This window comes from Delphinapterus leucas, chromosome 6, assembly GCF_059928025.1.
Source record: "Delphinapterus leucas isolate spDelLeu-1000000601 "Yukka" chromosome 6, BTC_Dleu_Yukka2, whole genome shotgun sequence".
In the NCBI taxonomy this organism is placed as follows: Eukaryota; Metazoa; Chordata; class Mammalia; order Artiodactyla; family Monodontidae; genus Delphinapterus; species Delphinapterus leucas.
In genome coordinates, this window is record NC_143134.1 from 66,995,206 (window position 1) to 67,014,381 (window position 19,176).

Below are 19,176 nucleotides of genomic sequence, written 5' to 3' on the forward strand. Positions count from 1 at the left end.
GAGCAAGTCCAGGATTCTCTGCAATGTGTTTTTCTTACAAAATGGATGCCAAATGAAAGGCAACTCATCTTCATCTGATGCTCAAGTGAAGACGCTCAACTTTGTTCTAGTGCTAGAGATAATGTCTGCACATGCTTAAGAGCTAGAGGGAAAAGGAACTTTAGTGTAGTAAATGAGAAAGGATTCCAAAAGTGGCATTCTCTAAAGAGATTTTCAAGGGAATTTCACTGTATGTAATTTTTGCCTTATATATTCACTTGAGACCCTAAATCCTTTTTGAAGCATCACCCGCCACCCATGCCAACTGTCCATGACATGCTTGGGGTCAGTTCTTCAGAATCCAAAGATATCAGGAATCTCATTAATCTCTAATATTAGTCTGGCCTCTTAATGCCCTGCAATGTCACTGTTGAAAACTTGCTCTGTACACTCCACAGCTATTGTTTCCAGGGTCTTGAGGGGTTTCTGGTCTCCTTATCTCCCATATAAATTCAATCCTTTCCTCCCAAGAAATTTCTTCACTCTAATCGAAAAGTTTTAACCACTGAGCCTGCCTCCATTACTGATAGTTGGATCTAAGGAAGAGAAATGAAAGGGTGGGAGGCAACAGATCTGTGCTTTATCGTTTTCAGAGTCTGGAAACAATCCCCTGTTTCTTTCCTGGAGCAAGGCCTTAGGCCTGAGATAACTAACTAGACTCCAGGGTTCATTTGAATTAAGAGTAAACAAAATTATTCTTTAATCTTTTCAGTGAACCCAACCATTTCAAACCCAAATTGGCTGCAACTATTAAAAGAAGACAAAAGAAACAAGAGAATCAGAGAAGCAAAGACTTAGGGTCATCTAATGTGGGTCCCTAAGGATACAGCCTGAAGATGCCTGAGAGGCCTCTGGGAGGGAGAGAGGCTTGTCTTGAAAACTCATGACCAAAATATTAATATCTGTGCATAAATAGTTTATCCTAATGAAGTTTAAGACATCATTTTATATTGCACTTAGGAGAGTCTAAGGAGTGAAAGAAGGGCAGACTTGAGTGGAGAATGGGATTGGACACATCTTTTTCAGCTGGTTTATTTCCATGGGTATCCTTCTCTTTCCTAAGTCATTTCTACCATTAAGATATCTGAGGCTGGTAGTTACTATGAATCTCTTTAGAACCATTTCCATATTGATGAAATTGTGTGCCTATGTGTTTCTGTCTGGACAGACCTATTGTTTTGTTTTTTTTAAGATTTTTTGTTTGATGTGGAACATTTTTAAAGTCTTTATTGAATTTGCTACAATATTGCTTCTGTTTTATGTTTTGGTGTTTTGACCACGAGGCATATGAGATCTTAGCTCCCCAACCAGGGATCGAACCTGCACCCCCTGCATTGGAAAGCAAAGTTTTAACCACTGGACTGCCAGGGTTAAGACAGTCCTATTTTAAAATCTCAAAACCTCTGTCACTTACTAGGTGTCATCTTAATTCATTACTTAATCCCTCTTTATTTTTAAAACAGAAGCTGAAGTATATACCTCAAAGTTTGCTGGGAGACTTAATCTGGAGAATATTTATAAAGCAATTTAATTCATGGTGAACACTCAGGAAATCGTCCCCATCCTACCTTTAACACTTTAATTCACAAGGCAACAGAATATACTCCATCCTTACCTCAATCCCTGCATTATTATTATTATATTTTGCAATGTAAATTTGAAAACTGAGTAGTCTTCTCTCAGTAAATATCTACTACAGGAAAAATGACTAAGAGAAACCTACATGGGCCTTAAAAAAATAAAGCTATGGAGATAAAAGAAACATGGGCTTAGGACTTCCCTGGTGGTGCAGTGGTTGAGAGTCCTTCTGCCGATGCAGGGGACACGGGTTCGTGCCCCGGTCTGGGAGGATCCCACATGCCGCGGAGTGGCTGGGCCCATGAGCCATGGCCGCTGAGCCTGCGTGTCCGGAGCCTGTGTTCCGCAATGGGAGAGGCCACAACAGTGAGAGACCCGCGTACCGCAAAAAAAAAAAAAAAAAAAAAAAAGATACATGGGCTTTATTTCTCTGGATCTAAAACAGCCAGGTAGCTGGATTAATTTAGCTAAGTATTAAGTCAATAAAAAAAACCATTAGGTAAGCAATTTGTTGAATGGTTCGTTGTGGTGATATCATCAAAAGAATTCCAAGCAGAAGGTTTTTTGGTGAACATCTCACCTTTGTCTTTCCTGCTTCTCCTTTCTATACTGTTCGTTCTATTGTGTTTTGAGGGGAAGTTAGAAAATTGTAAAATAATATAAGCTCATTGTTAAACAAATAAGCAAAAGAAAAATATTTAAATTCAAAAATGAAATTTCCATCTTACTCAAGCATATCCTTTGGAAAGAGTCATGATAATGTTTTGGTACATATCTTACAATTCTTTGTATATATTGTTCTTTACTTTTTAACTTAGCAACATGTTTTGTTCATCTTTCCAAGTTAGTGTGTAAAGAACTACTTCACTCATTTTAACTGCAACTAGGATTACATTTAAAAATATACCCTGACACATTTAACTGACCTCCTGATCGATGGACATTTTCTTACTTTTCTTTGATGAAGCTCTACTGAGTCATTCATTTCATGGGTTTCTGTGTCAGAGGAAAAGTAGGAATATCCCTGCCAAGCATATGTCTTTGGGTCCCTGAAAACTAGGAGGCTCCAGTGACACATGCAACCACTTAGAAAGGCAAAAAGTCTCACTGGGTAATGTGAATTTAGCCAAGCTACATTTTTGTGGGCTAACCAGCATTTCTGTGTGCTTGATAATTTTTGGAAACACCTCAAAATTCTGTTAAATTTCTATATATTATCTTTAGCTTTCGAAATGTTGTTGTTTGTGATCTGGCTCCTGTCCAGCCTCAGTTCTTACTCCTTCCTCACATGCTCTCCAAGCTCAGTCATCCAACTGCTGGCTGCCATGCACAGAGGACAGACTTCATCCCACCCTACCTCTATGAATGGTGTGCTCTATGCCACAGATCCCCCCTTCCCTAGCCTCTTTATTGAAATATTCCACATTCAAAGCCCTTGACTATTGTCTCCTCTGTAAATCTCTCCCTCTCCTCCTCTCGTACCACCTCACGAAACACTCTATTATTTTCTTCTCGCCACTTCCATTGCACAATGTCTAGTTTTCAGATAAAATACTTTTTGTATCCTATTGTAATAATGTGTTTCAGTCTGGCTTCTTTTCTGCAGAATAGGATTCTTGAGGGCGGGGACCACTTTGCCAGTGTTTAGCCCAGAAGAGGAACTGCCTAGATATCAGGTGACTTGACTCAAAAGGGAAGCCACCTTGAGATCCTCTTCTCATCCTGCGTAAGCTCCAGAGGAGAGAAACTGACATGGTACTACTATGGTCTGGAAGTGCATGTGGACATTTTTATATGATCGTTATTTCAAAAGTTGCCTTTTCTGCTCAAGCTGAGAATTATGTCATCCATCCTTTACTGTACACATTTCCCACTGCTAAGTAATGCTCAACAATGTACTGTAGCATCCAGTACAATCACAAGTTCCATATGGCTCCTCACACATTTACTTTTATGTGCATTGGCAATTTAGAATGGCACTGTTCATTATGTTTGAGATGTCAGCCCAGCTGGAGCCTATCCAAGGATGTGTACTTAGACTGTCAGAAAGTGAAAGGCTGACATTGGGCATGACTCATTACCGTGCAATAGATGTAAGAGAGCATTTCAGGGGAAAATCAGCTTTAATCAGTGTCAGTAGATGTCATGTGATTTTTTTCCCAGCACTGATAACGATGCATCAATTCAGAAATGACAGCTGCTGGACACCACATGTTGTGTCCTTTATGCTTCTTCGTATCACCAAGCTTCAAACTCTGGTCACTGGTCTAATTTGCTTCTGGTTTTGGAGGACCAACAGTAATACCAATTAAGACCAAAAAAATAAGGATCCTTTCTACAGAAATTAGGTATGTAATCACAGTGATTATCATAACTGTAACTGTATACAGGGAAGGCTCTTGGCTTACCTGAAGATTACATGGAAAAAGTAAGGTATCCCCATTTCTGGAGATATTCCCAAGGGTAACACCTTATGTGCTCTCTAACAGCTTATCTTCTTTAAGTTTTGTACAAGCCCTGTGACGTAGATCGATATTATCATCTCTATTTAGCAGCTGAGACATCTGAGGTTCAGTAAAGTTAATAATTAAGTGGTGTGTCCCACTAAAAATCAGTGGTTCAGGAGGACCCAAACCAAGGTGTTCTGCTTCTATGGATTTTCAGATGAATATTCATGACGGAAAAATTCTAGATCAAATAATTCAAGAAACCAAACTACAGATAGTCCAAAAGAGCTCTAGATAAGAGCAGTGATCAAAGTAAAGAAGCTAAAAGAAGACAACTTTTCCCAAGTTTCTCATTTTCCCAACAATGGCCCTATATTTCTGGCATCTTAAAATAAGCCCAATAAGTAGAAGCTATCTCTACCTTCCCACAAGTTGCACAGAAGCACCTTGACAAAGTATCAAGAGCTATACATTTCTCCAATTTGTTACTTCTATAGAAATACTGTCTGTTCAATTCTTAACAGATTAGTTCTACTGGTAGTTCCCCAGAAGAAAAGGACTCTGGATGTATCTTTTTATAATATGGCTACGCAAATAGATAAGCCTTTTTTTCTGATGGTGCTATAAAATGTGAAAAAAGCTATTTTCTCCTCAAGGGATAGACCCTCTGAGGATGCCACTAGGTAGACAAAAAGCTAAGGAATTTTGATACATGCTACCATATCCTTGCCCCTAGGATACTTAGTATGAAATCCTTTTTCTTCCCTTCTCCATTACTTTCTTTCTCTTGCCATGCCTTAATAACTCTGAGAATGAGAAATCTGAAAGCCATGGCTGTTCCAATTTATTGGACTTTTTAAAGACAGCTTCATGGGATCCCCAGTGAACTTCAACGGTGTGGGTGATGGATTCTAGGATCTATCAGACTAGTAGAGCTTCTTGCTTTCTAGAGTCATTTTTGAAATACAATAAATAATTCCTGAGCACTTTGGAATAAAATTGATTCTCACTAGGAGACAGAATAGGTAAAAACCTACTCAGTAAATCACAAAAACACAGCACACATTTTTGTTTGTTTGTATTAAAATAGGACCAGGAGTCAAGCACGTCAAGATAAAGTTATACATACAGTTGCTTCCCTTCAGGATATTCATTTTGCCAAACTGAATATCCTTGTCTTTAGAACAATATGGAAAATTATCCATTGGATGATAATATAGTTAGTGTATGCATAGCCTGTTAAATTATTTTGCCAAATATTTTGATTATAATGTTAGAAGAAAGCTTTGTGTGTGCTGTTGTATCTCAGGGAAACATTAGAATATCCCTGGTTTTTGTTTTGTTTTGTTTTTTTAAACCATTTGTTTCTGACAATAACAAATACCTCTGGGGTGATTAAATTTTCAGGAAGTCATTTTCATGAGCCTGATAATTATTAACAAATTATTTTGAAGTAATACCTTAAATTGGTAAAAATTGACCAATTAATGGTAATAGGTTAATAATTATAAGAGGGAGTTTCTTTTGAGGAAATGAAATAATTGCTAGGTGCTGGGTAGATGGCTGGTATATTCCTCAGTTGATGATTTTAAAATATTTAAAGTGTTTTAATTAGTTGTTAGTGTTTAAAATATTAAAAATAATTTGGGGCTTCCCTGGTGGCGCAGTGGTTGAGAGTCCACCTGCCGATGCAGGGGACATGGGTTCGTGCCCCGGTCCGGGAAGATCCCACATGCCGCGGAGCGCCTGGGCCTGTAAGCCATGGCCGCTGAGCCTGCGCTTCCTGAGCCTGTTGCTCCGCAACGGGAGAGGCCACAACAGTGAGAGGCCCGCGTACCCCCGCCCCCCCCAAAAAAAAAAGCAAACTGATAAAACTTGCGGCTGAAGTAAGACATCAAACCTTGAGCTTTGCCTTCCAGAGAACAGGGAAACAGCTGACCAGTGAGAAGGCACGGTATGGTCACATGACTAATTTTATCCAACGGGATGTAAGCAGAAGTAATGAGTTTCACGTCTAAGACAAAGGGGTTAAGAAGTGCATGTTCTTTCCTATGTTTTCTTTCTCCTTTCACCAGTCTGATGTAAATGAGCATGAAGACCTTAGAAGCCATATTGTTATGATGAGTGGAACTATGAACGCCACCTGGGTCCATGAATCATTAGGTAAAAATCTGCCCATTGACTCAGAACTGTTATCAGACTGTTACGTGAGTGATAAATTTTCATTATGTTAAGACACTGTAATTTTGTTTTGTTATGCTTTGCTTTCATCAGAGCTGGTGTTACTCTAGGTAAAAAGGTTAAAGCTCTGTAAAAGTCACTGTTTTGCCCATTAAAATGGGGCATCTTGAGTTCTAGACTTAGTGGTCTGTATGTGACAGGCTCTGGCTGGTGGTGGCTCACCTACTAGAAAATGGATGACCCAGCGTCTGGAAGGTAAAGAGTGCCAGGACTACTATCCTCCATTCTTTTTGTTTTTCCATATTATTATTATTATTATTATTTTACTAGCTGCATGGATATTAGGAGAGTGAAAACATTTCATGTTTTCTGTTGGGCTAAAGACAGAAAGTTTTAAGAGTCTGGGACCTAGATATGGCAAGTTCTGGAAATATAGTTTATAAGTGTTAGAATGTCAATTTGTCCTACGTGAATTATTTTCTTACCATACTATGGCATGCAAGAGCCAGTCCAGGTATATACTGAATATTTCATTAATAATGTGGATGTTGACATAGGGTGTGTTTTTCAAATTTGTGATAGAGACAAAGATGAATGGGAAAGCTAATAAAGTAGGTGAGAGAATCTGTCATTTGCTTTCATGCTTCCAAGCTGTTGTCTGAGTCTTTCATTTGGCCTGAAATCCCTTTATTCTTTTTCATCTAGCTAACTCATATACATCTTTCAAAAATTCATCAACTGTCACCTCCTACAGGAAGCCTTCTGTCCTCCCACCAACAGCTGATTTAGATGGCTTTTATCTATATTTTCTCAATGCCTTGCCCTCAAAGATAGTCTAGAAGTCATTGATTTTACTTATTTATTTATTTTGTCAAGTTGTCTATAATTTTTCTCGTGGTACACATTTTATCTTATTTCACTATCTTCAAAGTCTAGCATGGAGCCTAGCAGTTTATTTTATATCCTGTCATGTTCTAAGACTAATTGGAATTGAATGAATGAAAGACCAAATCAGGACTTTAAAAAAATCAATAATCTCAAATGATAAGCTCAAACAATGGAGACAACATAAAAGTGTTATTAAAAAAAACAAAGTTTTTTTTTCTTAAATAAATAGAAACAAAAAACAAACAAAAACACTCTGTATTGAAAATAAAGATCACAGAATTTATGGCTTCACAAAATTAAAGTAAAAGGTATCTGCAGTTTTAGAGAACCAGAGGCTCAGAAAAAGTCAAAGAAGAGAGTTACATAAATACAAGCAGAGGATCTTGCTCAGTTTAGGGAAGAGTGCCATATGTTCTCTAGGATGAAGGTACATCTGTGGTATTCTTTACAATGACAGGTGCCATTACTCAGGAGAAACCAGAGGATGCCCAAAAGACAATGACTAGAACAGTGACAAGGACAGATCTAGGATTCTTTAAAGGAAGACATTTCAAGTATCTGGGTGCTCTCATGTATAAAAAGGAGTTGAATTACTTTGTTAGATGCTAAAGGTACAAAATGGGACAAATACATAAAAGTTGCAGGAGATAAGTTGTGAAAGTTTGGAGAAAAATATTCTAATAATCAAGGCTTTTCAAAAATATCTAAGGCCATTTTGGACAAATTGTGAGGTTTGAGCAAAGGCTGAATGCCTTTTCATCATAGCTGTGATACAAGAGATTCCTGCATTAGGAGGAAGGTATCAGATACATTTCATTGTCCTTTACAAACTGAATATTCTACATTGGCTACCATGAATCAGACCAATCAGATCTTATTCCAGTATGTGCATAAAACTGTTCCTTTTTTCCTGCTTTCTTTACATTTTCTCCTTCCTTCTTTTCCACTTTTGCTCCCTTAGTCTCCCTTCCATCTTTTCTTTTTTCTTACTTCTCACTAATACTTAATGAGCAGCTACTCTCCGTCAGGCAATGTGGTAAGAACTGTGAATTCAACAATGAGCAAGTTAGACAAGGTTACTGCTCTTACAGAGTTCACAGTCTCCTGAAAGGTATAAATAGGTAAATAAGTAAATAGTTAATAAATACACAGTAAGTATTGTAAAGGCTATGACAGGGGATTTGGAGAGTTTGCTAGGAGCACTTAGGAGTGGTTACTAACCAAGGCATAGAGTATCCAGGAAGTGACACTGAACTTGTATGCCTCTTCGAGGCAAGTTTAGCCCTGCTGGTAGCATTGACATGCAGACCCTGTGTAAGCTGCATTCACCTGGTTCTTTGTACTGACTTTTTTCCACGATGCTCCAAGCATTTTCCAAATTAATTTCTTTAATCATCAAATATCCCTGTGAGGGCAATACACATCATATCCTTTTACCTCCTTCTGATAATCGCCAGTGCAGGTGTTCTGTACTGGGCAAGTAGGTGTGAGGGGGAGAAGGAAAGAGAGAGAGACAAAGACAATGAGGGAGGGAGAAAGAGAGGAGAATTATCTAAGTCTCTCAGGAGACATTGTCTCTTGTGAAGAGGCAGATTTTAATTTCAGGTCTGGATGTAAGCTAGCCTTGAATATGTAATGGCTAACATGATTGCCTACCGAGCTACCGTCAATCCAGACTTGAAACTCATTACTGTAATTTGCTTTGGGATACCTTGAGCATGAAAAATGCAATAAAAAACAAAATCTATTTTACAAAGAAGGTGATAAAACTGTAAGGACAAATTTTAGAGCTCTCCTTACAGAAGTGAGGAGCTAAAGAGAATACAAGTGACCATGACTCTTCCCAAGGGGAGCAGTGGTAGCTGTTGACAGAAAAGGAAAAACAAGATTAGTTTACTTTCTTCCTCAGAAACAACAAGGAACTAATTAACTGAGCTGCTCTCAATACACTGACCTTTATTATGTGTTGTCTATTAAGATGTTTCTACCAGAAGCCAGTGGTGACACATGATAATTGCATCCTATTTGTGTTGACTATCATGTCCTCTGTAATGATCATTTGTTTCTACAAAATTGCCACATGTCAACACTTCAACCAAAGAGTCCAGTTAAGCCACGTGTGACCTCAATAGGCATAATCTGGGTTAGTTTTCATTCTTTGTCAGTCTGTCAAGTAAAGGCAAGGAATCTGGCTAGCACAACTGAAAATGACATTAATGTAGTACTGAAAATGTATTACAGATGTTTTGCTCCTGCCACCCCCCAGAGATTAACCTTTCTTATGTTGCTATGAAAGACCTTATTCTAGCTAAATGGCATTACCACCTCACTGCAAAAAGACTGACTGAAATAATTTTCTTGAAGGTATTGATTTTAATTGGTCATGAGAGACAGATACTGTGTTTTCTGAGAAGAAAGTCTTTACTAGGAGCCACGATTGGCCAAGGATCATTTCAAATCAAAATGCATAATGCCACCTAAGAGCACAATGTTTGGTATAATGGAGAAAGCAGTAGATAAGGATTCAAGGGTACTGGATTCCAGTTCCGACTCTGACATCAACTAGCTGAGAAATCTTGAGCAAGTCAGTCTCTTTGATATGGTTCCTCATCTATAAAATGCAGATAATCTTTTGTAGACTTCACATTTCCTTTATCTCATACCCTTTTAGCCCTGTGGACTTTATGACACTTATCCTAGTTGTATTTATAGTATTATCATGTGATTCTTTGAATAATGACTTTCCCCCCATCGATGGGTCCAGGAAAGCAGGGCTCATGTCTAATTTTGTTCAATATTTTATCTCAAGCTTTTAGCACAAGCTCTGGCACAGAGTAGGTACTCAATGAATAGTTCTTGAATAAATAAATAGATAGACAACATTGAGAGAGGATTCTACTATTTTATGAGTCTTAGAAATGGTATTGCCTCAAGAAGACTTACCTAACAGCCCAATCTACATTATGACTTCTCTGAATTCCCCATGTGACTTATCTATGTCTTTCTTAAAGGATTTATACCATTTTATCTTGCATTATAATTATTTAGGTTTCTGAAAGATGCACTCAATAACTGTACATTGCCTTATACACAATAGGAACTCAATAAATGTGTGTTGAATGTTAGATAATGTCTGTGCCTTATTTATACTTATATAGATACTCAAGAGTTGCTCAATAATGTTTATTAAATTAAAGATGGTGATATTTCACTGGTTTGTCAAGGATATTTATGTTTTGAGTGACAGAAAGATCAACTCAAGTAGCCTTAATCAAAAAAGCCATAATTTATGACTCATATAACTGAAAAGACCAGGGTTAGTCTTCAAAAGAGTTAATCCTACCACTGAGGTCTCAACTTTCTATCTCTTCTCTCTGCCTTCCATAATTTCTGCCCCCTTCCTAAGAATGGCTGCTCTTAAGATAGCTGCTAGCTTCTTAGAACTATATTTATTTTTTCTAATGGTGTTCACTATGTGCAGGCACTGTTTTCAGTGCTTCAGGAGTATTAGCTCATGTAACCCTCAAAAATATCTCTATAGATAGGAATGATTAATATTCCCATTTCACATATGAGAACACTGATGGACAGAAAGATTAAATAACTTCCCCAAGGTCATATAAGTGGAGTAGCTATGATTTAAATCCATAAGATTTGTCTCCAGATTATCTGCTCCAAACCACTATATTTTTTTTATTCAGTACAACAGAAAGAAAGCATTAGAAAGAAAGCATAAGACCCAAGAAAATATCTCTTTGCATCTTATTGGCCTGATTGGGTTAAGCTCTCATTCCAGTCACACCTTGTAGCCGGTGGTAGGGACATGACAATTAGCTTAAATCTATTAGGACCGATTTCTGGAGGTAAGTGGCCTCAAAACACAGTATGACGGGAATAGGGCAGAGTAGATTTCCACGTGAGCTCACTGATACTGTTACCGTGCGTATGAGTGAGGATATGTTGGGTGGAAAAAAAGACCAAATGTCCATTGTGACTAGTAAATCCCAAAAGACATTTTAAGAAGAGTTATATTTCAAAATTTCTGTCTTTAAAGAATAAATAGAATTCTAGACAAGTCCATTGAAAAATAAGGATTTTAGTTTGTATATAATAGCTGTTGTGGAACAATTTTCTAACCCTGATCAGAGGAAGTCCATCGGCAGGCTGGCAAAATATAATTGATTACACTGGCTAGGTGGACCAAGAGAGTTATTTGATTACACTTAAAATTAGAATTGTTCTATAACTTTTATAATTGAGCTTGTAGAAAGAGCTGATGCCTAGTTTAAGAAAATTCAAAGGGTATGTTTGCTGAGCTTTGGTCTGCAATGATATAATGACTAAATATTCAAATAAAACCAGCTACTGAGGCTCTTTACTGGGGCTAATGGCGGATTCCAGGATGGCTTATGCCAAGGAGTACTTCCCAGAACTTCTACTGCCAGAGCCCTTGTCCTCGCAGTGAGCCACAGCTGTCCCCAGCTCTGCAGGAGACCTTCCAACACTAACAGCCGTGTGGCTGACAGGGTCATGGTGCGATGGCCAGGTGTCAGGCCAGAGCCTTGGAGGTGGGAGAGCCAAGTTGAGGACATTGGCCCACATAATATCCATCAGCCAGAGCTCTTCCAGAGAAGTCCATCGTAATGCTAAGACCCAGCTCCACTCAACGACCAGCAAGCTCCAGTGCTGGACACCCCATGCCAAACAACTAGCAAGACAGGAACACAACCCCATCCATTAGCAGAGAGGCTGCCTAAAATCATAATAAGTTCACAGACACCCCAAAACACACCACCAGACACGTTATTGCCCACCAAAAAGACAAGATCTAGCCTCATCCACCAGAACACAGGCACGAGTCCCCTCCACCAGGAAGCCTACAAAACCCACTGAACAAACCTTACCCACTGGGGGCAGACACCAAAAACAATGGGAACTATGAACCTGCAGCTGGTGAAAAGGAGACCCCAAACACAGTAAGTTAAGCAAAATGAGAAGACAGAGAAATACATAGCAGATGAAGGAGCAAGGTAAAAACCCACCAGATCAAACAAATGAAGAGGAAATAGGCACTCTACCTGAAAAAGAATTCAGACTAATAATAGGAAAGATGATCCAAAATCTTGGAAATAGAATGGAGACAATACAAGAAACGTTTAACAAGGACCTAGGAGAACTAAAGAGCAAACAAACAATGATGAAAAACACAATAAATGAAATTTAAAATTCTCTAGAAGGAATCAATAGCAGAATAACTGAGGCAGAAGAATGGATAAGTGACCTGGAAGTAAAATAGTGGAAATAACTACTGCAGAGCAGAATAAGAAAAAAGATGAAAAGAATTGAGGACAGTCTCAGAGACCTCTGGGACAACATGAAACACACCAACATTCGAACTATAGGGGTCCCAGAAGAAGAAGAGAAAAAGAAAGAGACTGAGAAAGTATTTGAAGAGATTATAGTTGAAAACTTCCCCCTAATATGGGAAAGGAAATAGTCAGTCAAGTCCAGGAAGTGCAGAGAGACCCATACAGGATAAATCCAACGAGAAACATGCTAAGACACATATCAATCAAATGATAAAAATTAAATACAAAGAAAAAATATTAAAAGTAGCAAGGGAAAAGCAACAAATAACATACAATGGAATCCCCAAAAGGTTAACAGCTGATCTTTCAGCAGAAACTCTGCAAGCCAGAAGGGTGTGACAGGACATATTTAAAGTGATGAAAGGAAAAACCTACAACCAAGATTACTCTACCCATCGAGGATCTCATTCAGAATCGACGGAAGAATTAAAACCTTTACACACAAGCAAAAGCTAAGAGAATTCAGCACCACCAAACCAACTTTACAATAAATGCTGAAGGAACTTCTCTAGGCAGGAAACACATGAGAAGGAAAAGACCTACAAACACAAACCCCAAAGCAATTAAGAAAACGGTAATAGGAACATACGTATAAATAATTACCTTAGGGCTTCCCTGGTGGTGCAGTGGTTGAAAGTCCGCCTGCCGATGCAGGAGACACGGGTTCGTGCCCCGGTCCGGGAAGATCCCACATGCTGCAGAGCGGCTAGGCCCGTGAGCCATGGCCACTGAGCCTGCGCGTCCGGAGCCTGTGCTCTGCAATGGGAGAGGCCACAACAGTGAGAGGCCTGTGTAAAAAAAAAAAAAAAATTACCTTAAATATAAATGGATTAAATGCTCCAACGAAAAGACACAGACTGGTTGATTGGATACAAAAACAAGATCTGTATATATGCTGTCTACAAGAGACCCACTTCTGACCTAGGAACACATACAAAATGTAAGTCAGGGGATGGAAAAAGATATTCCATGCAAATGGAAATCAAGAGAAAGCTGGAGTAGCAATTCTCATATCAGACAAAATAGACTTTAAAATAAAGACTATTATAAGAGAAAAAGTACACTACATAATGATCAAGGTATCAATCCAAGAAGAAGATATAAAAATTGTAAATATTTATGCACCCAACATAGGAGCAACTCAATACATAAGGCAAATGCTAACAGGCATAAAAGGGGAAATCGACAGTAACACAATAATAGTAGGGGACTTTAACACCCACTTTCATCAATGGACAGATCATCCAAAAAGAAAATAAATAAGAAAACACAAGCTTTAAATGACGCATCAAACAAGATGGACTTAATTGATATTTATAGGACATTCCATCCAAAAACAACAGAATACACTTTCTTCTCAAGTGCTCCTGGAACATTCTCCAGGATAGATCATATCTTGGGTTACAAATCAAGCCATGGTAAATGTAAGAAAACTGAAATCGTATCAAGTACCTTTTCCAACCACAACGCTATGAGACTAGATATCAACTACAGGAAAAAAACTGTAGAAAATACAAACACATGGAGGCTAAACAATACACTACTAAACAACCAAGAGGTCACTGAAGAAATCAAATAGGAAATAAATACTTAGAAACAAATGACAATGAAAACCTGACAACCCAAAACCTATGGGATGCAGCAAAACGCTTCTAAGAGGGAAGTTTATAGCAATACAATCCTACCTCAAGAGATGAGAAAAATCTCAAATAAACAACCTAAACTTACACCTAAAGCAATTAGAGAAAGAACAAAAAAACCCCAATGTTAACAGAAAGACAGAAATCATAAAGATCAGAGCAGAAATAAATGAAATAGAAACAAAGAAAACAATAGCAAGATCAATAAAACTAGAAGCTGATTCTTTGAGAAGATAAACAAAATTGATAACCATTAGCCAGATTCATCAAGAAAAAAAGGGAAAAGACTCAAATCAACAGAATCAGAAATGAACAAGGAGAAGTAACAACGGACACTGCAGAAATACAAAGGATCATGAGAGATTACTACAAGCAACTATATGCCAATAAAATGGACAACCTGGAAGAAATGGACAAATTCTCAGAAAAGCACAACTTTCTGAGACTGAACCAGGAAGAAATACAAAATATAAACAGACCAATCACAAGCACTGAAGTTGAAACTGTGATTAAAAATTTCCAACAAACAAAAGCCCAGGACCAGATGGCTTCACAGGCAAATGCCATCAAACATTTAGAGAAGATCTTACACCTGTCCTTCTCAAACTCTTCCAAAATATAGCAGAGGGAGGAACACGCCCAAACTCATTCTACAAGGCCACCATCACACTGATACCAAAACCAGACAAAGATGTCACAAAAAAAGAAAACTACAGGCCAATAACACTGATGAAGATAGATGCGAAAATCCTCAACAAAATACTAGCAAACAGAATCCAAGAGTACATTAAAAGGATCATACACCATGATCAAGTGGAGTTTATCCCAGGAATGCAAGGATTCTTCTATATACACAAATTAGTCAATGTGATATAGCATATAAACAAACTGAAGGATACAAATCATATGATCATCTCAATAGATGCAGAAAAAGCTTTCAACAAAATTCAACACCCATTTATGATAAAAACTCTCCAGAAAGTAGGCATAGAAGGAACTTACCTCAACATAATAAAGGACATATGTGACAAACCCACAGCCAACATCGTTCTCAATGGTGAAAAACTGAAACCATTTTCACTAAGATCAGGAACAAGACAAGGTTGCCCACACTCACCACTATTATTCAACATAGTTTTGGAAGTTTTGGCCACAGCAATCAGAGATGAAAAAGAAATAAAAGGAATCCAAATCGGAAAAAACAAAGTAAAAATATTACTGTTTGCAGATGACATGATACTATACATAGAGAATCCTAAAGATGCTACCAGAAAACTACTAGAGCTAATCAATGAATTTGGTAAAGTAGCAGGATACAAAATTGATGCACAGAAGTCTCTTGCATTCCTATACACTAATGATGAAAAATCTGAAAGAGAAATTAAGGAAACACTCCCATTTACCACTGCAACAAAAAGAATAAAACACCTAGGAATAAACCTACAAGGAGACAAAAGACCTGTATGCAGAAAACTATAAGACACTGATGAAAGAATTTAAAGATGATACAAACAGATGGAGAGGTATACCACATTCTTGGAGTGGAAGAATCAACATTGTGAAAATGACTTTTCTACTCAAAGGTTCAGTGCAATGCCTATCAAACTACCAATGGCATTTTTCACAGAAGTAGAACAAAAAATTTCACAATTTGTATGGAAATACAAAAGACCCTGAATAGCCAAAGCAATCTTGAGAAAGAAAAATGGAGCCGGAGAAATAAGGCTCCCTGACTTCAAACTATACCAGAAAGCTACAGTAATCAAGACAGTATGGTACTGACCTAAAAACAGTAATATAGATCAATGGAACAGGATAGAAAGCCCAGAGATAAGCCCACACACATATGGTCACCTTATCTTTGATAAAGGAGGAAAGAATATACAATGGAAAAAAGACGGCCTCTTCAATAAGTGGGGCTGGGAAAACTGGAGAGCTACATATAAAAGAATAAAATTAGAACACTCCCAAACACCATAAACAAAAATAAATTCAAAATGGATTAAAGACCTAAATGTAAGGCCAGACACTATAAAACGCTTAGAGGAAAACACAGGCAGAATACTCTATGACATAAATCACAGGAAGATTGTTTTGTTTTGTTTTGTTTTTTGTTCTGTGGTACGCAGGCCTCTTACTGTTGTGGCCTCTCCTGTTGCGGAGCACAGGCTCTGGATGCGCAGGCTCAGTGGCCATGGCTCACGGGCCTAGCTGCTCCGCGGCAGGTGGGATCTTCCCTGACTGGGGCACGAACCCGTGTCCCCTGCATTGGCAGGCGGACTCTCAACCACTGCACCACCAGGGAAGCCCAGGAAGATCCTTTTTGACCCATCTCCTAGAGAAATGGAAATAAAAAGAAAAATAAACAAATGGGACCTAATGAAACTTAAAAGCTTTTGCACAGCAAAGGAAACTATAAACAAGACAAAAAGACAGCCCTCAGAATGGGAGAAAATATTTGCAAATGAAGCAACGGACAAAGGATTAATCTCCAAAATATACAAATAGCTCATGCAGCTCAATATGAAAACAACAAACAACCCAGTCCAAAAACGGGCAGAAGACCTAAATAGATATTTGTCCAGCGAAGACATACAGATGGCCAAGAAGCATATGAAAATCTGCTCAACATCACTAATGTTTAGAGAAATGCAAATCAAAACTACAATGAGGTATCACCTCACACCGGTCAGAATGGCCATCATCAAAAAATCTACAAACAATAAATGCTGGAGAGGATGTGGAGAAAAGGGAACCCTCTTGCATTGTTGGTGGGAATGTAAATTGATATAGCCACTATGGAGAGCAGTATGGAGGTTCCTTTAAAAACTAAAAATAGAACTACCATATGACCCAGCAATCCCACTACTGGGCATATACCCTGAGAAAACCATAATTCAAAAAGAGTCATGTACCACAATGTTCACTGCAGCTCAGCACTATTTACAATAGCCAGGACATGGAAGGAACCTAAGTGTCCACTGACAGATGAATGGATAAAGAAGATGTGGCACATATATACAATGGAATATTACTGAGCCATAAAAAGAAATGAAATTGAATTATTTGTAGTGAGGTGGATGGACCTAGCGTCTGTCATACAGAGTGAAGTAAGTCAGAAAGAGAAAAAGAATACCGTATGCTAACACATATATATGGAATCTAAAAAAAAAAAAATGTTTCTGAAGAACCTAGGGTCAGGACAGGAATAAAGACGCAGAAGTAGAGAATGGACTTGACACAGGGAAGGGGAATGGTAAGCTGGGAAAAAGTGAGAGAGTGGCATGGACATATATACACTACCAAACGTAAAATAGCTAGTGTGAAGTAGCCACATAGCACAGGGAGATCAGCTCAGTGCTTTATGACCACCTAGAGGGGTGGGATAGGGAGGGTAGGAGGGAGGGAGACGCAAGAGGGAAGAGATGTGGGAACATATGTATATATGTATAACTGATTCACTTTGTTATAAAGCAGAAACTAACACAACAATGTAAAGCAATTATACTCCAATAAAGATGTTAAGAAAAAAAAAAAAAACCCAGCTAGTACCTAGTTGTAGGAAAACTGAAGAGCAGCACATCATTGAGGACTTAAATCAGCATAAATCAGCACTTAAAAAAAGAAAAAAGAAGATCATCTCCCAATCAGTTTATGGACTTATACCTCCAAACTGGCTCCTCTCCACACAATCTAGAATGCATTTGAACTTCCATTTGCTTAACTGAAAAGATAAGAGATCTGGATTAGAAAACAGCTGACCTGAGCTGAAACCCAGATGCTTGCAACTCAGCTGAAATTTCTGGGATAAATAAATTATGAACAAAAACAGCATTTTAGAAACTCTGGTGTCAGTGAGCTAATGGGCAGCTCCAGATGAAGACTGTAGAAAAAAAACATTGTCATTTGAGGATGGTAATAGAAGTAATTATCTGTGTGCCCAGAGGGGGGAAAAAAAACACAAAACACTAAAAGGCCATGATGAATCCATAGAATCAGTCAACAAAAATTTTCTAGAATTATTTGACCTAATTACAACTGAGGATTTGTCGGCTGTTTTTGTAAATGTCTTAAGGATGTAACACTCACCACAAAATGAGTTATATCATTAATAGGTCATGCAAATGTAAAACTCAGAGCCACAAAGAGCCTATGGACTATGGACAAAGAACAAATGAAGCAGTGGGAATGAAATAAGCAAATTAGCCACACAGAATTAAGACACACTGAAGAGAGAAGGAAAGAATCTGAGGCTCTGACTGTGCAAAAGTATAAATGTAATACAATAAATGCAGAACCAAAGATGCGTATTCAGTGAAAGGACATTCTAACTCTAAATTCAGTTTAGATTATCAGCTTCAGCATGCAATTATCTCTGATTTATTTAACATCTCTACAGACACACAGAAAAAGAGAATAAAACTATTGCTGAAGTGTAATTAGCAAGAGATATTATTCCTGACCCCAATGGATTATTTTAACTTAATCAACAATGATTTAAGAGCCTAAATATTTGAGAGTATATAACTACATTTAAGACATGACTTGTCGCAGGGACAATCATTCCAAAAACATGTTTAACCACGTGCGAATCAGAATCTTCCTGTGGTGAATGCACCTTTCCGGGAAGTCCCGTAACCTGAAAACCCCCGAAGCATCTGTTTTCCCTGCCTCTGTTCTTGGATTGCTGAATGTTGCCTGAGAAAATCATATTACCATGTAAGTTGGTTCCCTAACAAATTTGTAATTTCAAAACTCAACTTTTTCTTTAAAGCTGCTTAAGAATTGCTTACATATCTCTCTTTTGCTCTCTTATGCAACCCCCTAGTCTTTTACCGCTCCAAATTTTACTATCCTCCTTCAGGTCTGTTCCATTTATCATTTTCTATGTTCTTCCCCATTCCTCACGATAATTTAGCTTCCTACTTCCTAGCCATAAATTGCCGTAATACTCCCTCGTCTACCTCTTATCTATACCTACATTTTTGCCTGTTGTTTGTCTTCCGTCCTGTCTTAGAAGGGGAAAGGGAGTGG